The sequence below is a fragment of the Temnothorax longispinosus genome, chromosome 3 (assembly GCF_030848805.1).
Source record: "Temnothorax longispinosus isolate EJ_2023e chromosome 3, Tlon_JGU_v1, whole genome shotgun sequence".
Taxonomy (NCBI): Eukaryota; Metazoa; Arthropoda; class Insecta; order Hymenoptera; family Formicidae; genus Temnothorax; species Temnothorax longispinosus.
In genome coordinates, this window is record NC_092360.1 from 7,058,131 (window position 1) to 7,066,335 (window position 8,205).

The following is an 8,205-nucleotide window of genomic DNA, read 5'->3' on the forward strand; positions in this document are numbered from 1 at the left end:
CCGTATTTAATATTTACTGATGTAGGACGCAATATCCGTTAGACGCGAATCCACATGAATATTTATAAATCTTCCTAATATACTTTCATAACGATTACTCTTATCTACGTGCGCGGAACGTGGTCAACAGGATCTAGTCATCGAAATTAGGGTCAAAAGTTGGGGGACCTCTCTTCCTCTTCTTGCACGGGTGTGCGTGCTCCGGCGAAAGGATCTCATCTCCGTTTAACAATGAACAGCATTCATTCAAGTATCCGAGAAGAGATATGATACCCTTTGATCATAATGTAACATAACATACGATAGTCATCCGGCGAGCGCAAACTACGCAGGTGAGGAAGGTAAGGTCCCCGAGGAAGGGAGACCGTGGAGAACAAAACGGATGGCGACGATTCGGCGACGAAGTCACCGCGGAACGACCACGTCGCTCAGTTCCTGAAACGTGGGCGCGAGGCACGCGTCGACAAACACCCGCGAAGACAACCCCCCTCCTTTCTCAGCGAGATGCACTTGCCCGTGGCGTTGACGATCCTCGCGTCGTCGTTCCTGATTACGCGGGTCTGCACCCACATAATCGCGTGGCGAGAAACGAGGAGGGAAGGACCGATACGGGACGCGATCGAGAGCGGAGCAGCCGCCGAGTACAACAAGGATGACTGCGTCTGGAGACACGACAATGACGTTTGCCCGGATCCGGACGTGCATGTGTATCTGTACTCGCCGGGCCATCCGCGCGGACGTCTGCTGAATCCCCTAAAGCAGTCGGACTGCAGGCTCCGGAAGGATTACGATCCCACCAAGGACAGCGCGATCGTGATTCACGGATACGCAGGTGATTATCTCGGAGTCTGTTTCGACCTGAAATTTTATCCCGGGAAATATTTGGGATTATCGCTCGACGGAACAATTTGGAACATATATTCGGAATTGTCATTATTATCAGATGTCGAGTAGAGTGAATTTGTGTGCTCAGAAATAAAGTAAAATAAAAATTCTTTATATTATACAATGATGAAAATCGCCATTTTCAAAAGAACGTTTATTAGCGGTTACATCGGTTGAGAAGGATAAAAAACGACGGTCAAAACGTCGTGACGATTATAATTGATAAATATGGTCAATTTTAGGTCGAATAAAAAATCTTTATTGTTAATTATTTACTGGTAGCGTAAAAGTTTCTGATTTGATTTAAAATGAAAATGGATATATATGATATCCCAGGTAGCACATACACGTTTCAGAAATGTTTTATAACCGTTTTTCCGAAACGTTTTATAACCGATTTCTAGAAATGTTTCTCATGAATAAAAATGTCCACTCGAAAAACGTTCGACGGAACGTTTCTTTTCCGATAAAATAACGTTTAAAAATTAACTATTATAGTGTTCGAGAGCACGCGGTAGCGCGAGAAAGCGCGAGGTAGAAGACGACCACAAAAAAAAGGGGACAAGCACAGAATTGAAAAATAAAACAAATATATTCGAAAATGTATAATGTACAGTTATTTACAGTCTTTTCCTTTTAGCCAAGGAAGCCGTGAAGCGCGCCCAGAGGCTACGACGAGCAACGCGGCGAAAGCGTGTTCGAAACGCAGAATAACGAAAGGCGGTATGCAAAGCGGCGTACGAAAAGCGGTTTTCTATGATCTGCGAGCGAAATCGGTTCCGCGGCGCAGCGGCGGTCCTTTTAACACCTCCGAGGCGAAACTCCCTCCCTGCAATTTCGGGAGGGTGATTGGCCGTCGGAGTCCCGCGTCATGGAGCTGACGTCACCGGTTTCACGTGGCGACCCGACGGGGTCGTCACCTGTTTTCGAGTGCGTTGTGTATAGCATGGATCGTTTCTTTGTTCTAGCGTTGTTGTTTGACTTTATTATTGATAACAAAGTTAAAGTTTCTGGAAAGTTAATCCTGAAAGATCCATGCTATACCGAATATCCCGTGACAATTCTTGAGCGGCATTTCACGCGAATATTAATTTACTCAATTTACTGCAAGCGTGCATGTGCTGACATGCAGCCGAACGCGATTTCGTCGCGATGCTAGTTGTCGCGATCTCAAACATATAGAGAAACATTTTGTTTTAATGATAGACATTTTAGATAAAGACATTTAAAATTCCTACTTTTTACGTCTTTTGAACGTGTTTGTCTTTGAGACATGCGTGAGAATGTTCTATAAATGTTTCTCATGAGTATTCGAAAAACGTTCGACGGAACGTTTCTTTTCCGATAAAATAACGTTTAAAAAACTATTACTTATAGAGAGAAACATTTTGTTTTAATGATAGACATTTTAGATGAAGCTTTGAGACATGCGCGAAAATGTTCTAGAAGCTTTATGCATATACCATCTATGAAGTCTATCCTTTTTCGAAGAAATTCCTGAACTGGTGCACATTCGTGCAATAAGTTAAAGTGAAACAAAATATACTTGTCTCACTCTAACTTAATTGCATTACTATTGTACACCAGTTCAGGAAAGTTCTCCAAAACGGAACACGCGTATAAATGTTCTTTCAATGGCCACGTTCAGCAGAACGTTTATTTTGCAACTGTTGGAAGTTTTCTAAGCTCAGATTTGTCCGATGACAAATAGATTGAGACTGGTAGGACAAAATTAATTTTAGTAAATAAGTGGATATATGTGCATGGATAAAATAATTTATTTTGTGCAATAAATAGTGCAATATAAATTTAAATGTTTCAATGAAGGCTATTAAAGTGCTATTATATATATATATATAGATAAAGCAAATTATAATTTTGAAAGGAAAAATTTAACAAATAGGTATTTTTGTTAACTGTAGAAACGTAAAAAATACGTTTCTTAAATCATGGTTTCAAAAACATTTCTGTTCAAACGTAAATCTTAATGGTTCTTTACGGTTATGAAACTATGTATTCGTTCAAAAAACGTATATGAAACTGATATGTGCTATCATGGGATATCATGAAAGTAAATAGTCTCTCTGTGCGATTTGACTGGATTTCGTTTCGATTTAGCTAAATATTAGTTATGGGATTTTTTACTTTTTTCCACAAAAGGGAGAACGTGTTTGAAATATACTATATATTCAGATTCTAAAACGAGAAACTATTTTCCAAAAAACTGAATAAAATTTTTGAAAACTTATACTTCGGTGCTGAAAATGAAATACGAAACGAACGAGGAGCGTTTTATTCGAAGATCGAAGGGCATTCAAATTTTTCCACGCGCTTGTTAAGGTCACCTAACAAGGCGACGTCTTTTAAACAGCTTTCTATAGAAATGTCCTTGATTTAGCCCTATGTCTCATTAATCTTTATATCGATCCACAGGTCCGTCGACAATAATGTCTTTAAAGGATGCTTACCTGAAAAATGGCAGCTATAATGTGTTTCTGGTCGACTGGGGGGCTTTATGCGCCCGGCCGTGTTACGCGGCCGCGGCATGGAATATACGACCGGTAGCGAAATGTCTCGCCGGCACCCTGACGACCTTGAGAGATCTTGGCCTGCCGATCGCCAGAACCACCTGCGTCGGGCATTCCATGGGCGCTCACATCTGCGGTGTTATGACTGATTATCTTTCCTTTAGAATGCATAGGTAAATATTACTTTGTAAACAGTTACGCGCGCAGTTATAATTTATGACGTGTACTTTCGTTCGGCCAAAATAACGCAAAGTGAGTGTGAAAAATATTAAATATTAACTTGCAAATGCAAAAAAGATATTATTACAACCGTAAGCAAAAAACACTTCGTATAAATTAATTCTTTTACATACATTTATAGGATATGCTCTACTCGCAATATGGACAACATGCGTTAAAATCTTGATGCAATATGTTCTTTGCAGGATAATCGGCTTGGATCCCGCGCGTGTGCTTGTCCGTCCGGGTGAGGTGAACCGTTTGAACACCGGTGACGCCGACTTCGTCGAGGTGATGCACACCAACGCCGGAGGCCACGGCGAGGTCGGTTGCGTCGGCGACGTGGACTTTTTCATGAACGGCGGCACGATGCAGCCCTTCTGCGCGAATCAAACGACGTACCCACAGCCACTTGAACGCGCGACGTGCAGCCACTTGTACGCGGTCTGCTACATGGCGCAGAGCGTGGATGACGGCGGGAGGAGCCTGATCGCGAAGTCCTGCAGATGCCCGTCGGGCCCGAGAACCGCCGCGGCGGTTATTGGGGATACGTTCGCCGGCTTAGTGGAGCACGTAATGGTATGGATCCGGTATATCACGAATACCCGGCACGCCGTCCGGGCGGGTGAATACGTAACGATAGGAGAGGACACCCCGATCAACGTCAGAGGACCCTTCTGCTTCAACAACCCCGTTCCGCCGTACTGCCCGAAGTACTGGAACGGCCACGGCGACGAGAGATGCTGCATCCCGGAGATATTGGAGCAGGTACCGCCGAAGTAAGGAGGAGATAGAAGAGAACGATGTGAAGTATGACAACTCGACGAAACGCTTAAAATCGACAAGCCGTTCTAAGTCGAATTTCGAGCTCGACCTAACGCGACTCCGATACATTAATTGAGGAATCATCGTATACGTTATTAATCGCATTGAATTTATTAAGTAAATTAAGTTAAATCGTTAGATTCGTAGAGGCTTTCTGAGAGATGTGCTGGATTTATATTATTTCAGCATTATTTCCTCAACGTAGATATCTTCCTTTGAACAAGCACTTCGAAGAAGAAAAATAATTCTTTATTAAGTTTATAAAATTTGTAGAGACTCGATTGCTCACAACAAAATGCACGAAAACGATCTCTATATTCGCGAATAGAAATAGTCGACGCAAAAAATCCGTCAGATTTGTTAAGTTCTATTAGAGAAAAAAGATTAAAAAAGATCTATCTTATACGCGCGGTTTGGGAAATATCGTTTTATGTAGTTTGCGTATGACCGAATAAAGTACTTTATTGGAATCCTCGGCAGAAGGTTTTTGTAAACTGATTTGAGAATGCGGGGCCGCCGATTACATATTCGCCACGCGGTGCGTCCCGGAAAAATCCCAGTGTATTCGTAATATACCCGATCCATACCGTTACGTGCTCCACTAAGCCGGCGAACGTATCCCCAATAATCGATCGTGGGTATTGCTCTTCGGTTTCTGCTGTGACTCGGAAATTGATTAAATTGTTACGAGTTTCTTTTTAATTCATAATATCTGTAACAAGATCTTAAATATTTGTTTTTATGATATAAGAAGCTGTGTTTTTTCATGCCTTCTTCAAATCGATAAGTTATATAGATAATAGTTGTACAGTACAGTTGGTCAGTGTCGTGAGTCATATCTGTGTATCGAGTTCTCTCTCCCTTCTCTCTCTCTTTCTCTTCCTCTACCTCCCTTCCCCTCTTCGGTTTCCCCTTTCTCTGTTCACGAACAGAAGAAAGCAAATAAGTCGTAATAAAAAAGATTGAGAAAAAAATTATCGGAATAAAATTGATAAATGGATTATGTGCGCAGTGAAAAATTAAAAATAAAATTGTCTAAACGAAATTAATAGAACCACTGCACAAAGGACTTGGCTTTCGAAAGCAAAGATATAGGTTTAATTAATTGAGAGCTACGCGAAATACTCTTCATCTCGAAACGACTTGGACCGTACCGCAATTTCTTATGTATGAGTGTATGTTTTTAAACTGTAATGCATTATTTATTGAAGCAGGAAATGTATCGTGTTTATTAAATACGGCTCAATCCCGGCCTTAATTTTGACGAGATTCTTTGATAAACTTGGAACTAATCTTTTACTCGAGACAAATGTCAAAGATATATCTTTCAACTTCCTCATCATATTCGAGTTTTCTGTGTTGAATTAATTAACAGTTTTAAACCACGCGGAAAAGTTTCAATAGATTTTATTAGTATCTCGACTAGTATCTCTTTCTCAAATGGAATCCTTTCGAACATATGGAATCCTTTCTTATCAGCATACCGAGCCGCAGTTTTCCGTTTTATCAGTTTTTCTGTAAAAACCTAATTCTCGGTACTCAGTTCGAGTGCTCGAAGGATTTTGTGTTTCGGCCAATCGAGACGATGTCGAGTATCCTTGTCTCGGACCGGCGCCCCGCTGATCCGCATAGAAGTGTTTCGAGAATCAGTGGACCGGCGGAATAGGCGACAAACAGGCGCGACACACTATCCAACATCTTGCACTCTTGTCGTGCCGCAGATAGCGTGCTTCAAGAACGGCGCGACAGGCGTGGGAGGTCGTCTCGCGAAGAGGCCCGACACAAGAGGGAAGGAGAAGCTTATTGTATCTTAAACGACAGAAGCTAATAGCAGGGATATGTGTGCACGGCAAAAAAAAAAAAGAAAAAAATCGCCCAAATAAAAGTAAAACGAAGACATATATACGCGTTAACGACTAAGGAGTTTTGTAAAACGTGCGACGTGAAGGGCAGTAAAATGCTAAATTGATTACAATTGTTTAAAAATATTTTTGTAAAACACAGTCAACATTTGCGCATATAAATGCAAAAATCAATTATCTCTATGCTATTTTAGCATTTAATATTTTATTGTTATTATTTAAACATTAATTATATTGAAGTGGAAATAATGATATATAATAAACATATTTTTTTATGTAAATACAAGAACACAAGAAACGTCTGCTAGAATTGTTTTTATTTAATGGTATTAATGATATGAGTGACATATTGCGTATAAAAATCGTCGAAAGATAAAAATCTGAAGCATTATTTAAGATACGTGATACCTTAAATAATGTTCGATCGCGTATCTTCAAAGAGCCGCGTTGTATGGTTCTTTGAAAATTCACACACGTTTCCATAAGCGATCGTTTATTGCGTAAGATTTAATCACGATTATCGAATGCGCTCGCTACAAGCAGAGAGATGATATTTTGTTCCCATGATATTTTGTCATTTTTTTTCGTTAAAACATTTTGCTATGCGTGACGTTGCATTAATCTTAATTAAAAGTTGCATATAAATGCGGTATAAAAAGGTTCTACGTGTAAAAATATATATTTCACATACGAGGTTTCTCCTAAACAGATCGCGGCGCGATAAGGCACTCGACCGTTTGCCGTGCTGTATCGAGACTAAAAATTCTTTGGGCACAAATATACATGTATTGAAATGTTGATGTAAATGTTATATATGCGACATATTACACGTTGTCAAAAACTGTCTTGTCTAATTAAGTCGTTGCGGACAAAGTATCTCTTTGGTAATTATTGTAAGTGCAAAAATTAATTATCACAAGTAACATTAATCATATTATAATTAATTCTACAATAGTAATTATACGCAGTACGACGCGACAAGACGAGCCATTGACAGCGAATATCAATTATTGCAGTCGAAGTTCGAAGGACATTGTTTCTTTTTCTTCTTCTGTATTATCATCGAAATGTAGCAAAGGATGCAGAAAGAAATTGAAGAATTCAAAGCGGTGATAAGAAATTCTATAAAGAACGATGTGAAGATAAACAATTTTACATTTGCTGTAATAAAATATACTTTTGACATAGTGACGACAAATATTTCTGCATTTTATTTTCATCTTTCTTTCTCCTTTGAATCCAGCAAATCTGTCGCACTTTCAACCTGCAATAATCTCTGCATTTCCAGACGTTCTTACTTTCAGTATATACGCATCGAACATCGAATTCGATATGTACGACCCATATACGAATGCGCGATTCGAAAGGAAATGAACGAACAATGAATGCGAAGTCGAAGGGATTTGCGTTCACCGTTCATTCATTTTTATCCACATTAAATCTAACGTTATCACAAATAATATATACATACATATGCAGGCGCGCGCGCGCGCATACATGCATACTTTTTATATATTTTTTTTTATATTATACATTATATTACACAATATAACTTATATATGTAATATATAATATAAAATACATATATATATGTTATATATTATATATATGTTGTATATATAAACACATATACATATATATACATATATAGAAACAAATATAATACGATGCGGATCGTGGCTGATTCCGCACTTTTAAAGAAAGACGAATATGTCGTGTCTTCGTAGACGAATATATGTAAATGTTATAGCGAATCTAAATGAGAAAAAGAAACAGAAAACGATAACGGAATGATAACGCATGATATAATCAGACGATTTCGTTATTTTCATTGTATTTACATCATTAAGAATGAAGAACGAATTTGTTTCGCAACGAAACGGCGA

The 8,205-nt window shown here is 39.2% G+C and overlaps 1 pseudogene; it reads left to right on the forward strand.

The window, feature by feature from the left end:
• Positions 1 to 150: 150 nt before the first annotated feature.
• Positions 151 to 6,121, forward strand: LOC139809666 (lipase member H-B-like; annotated as a pseudogene).
• The last annotated feature ends 2,084 nt before the right edge of the window (positions 6,122 to 8,205 follow it).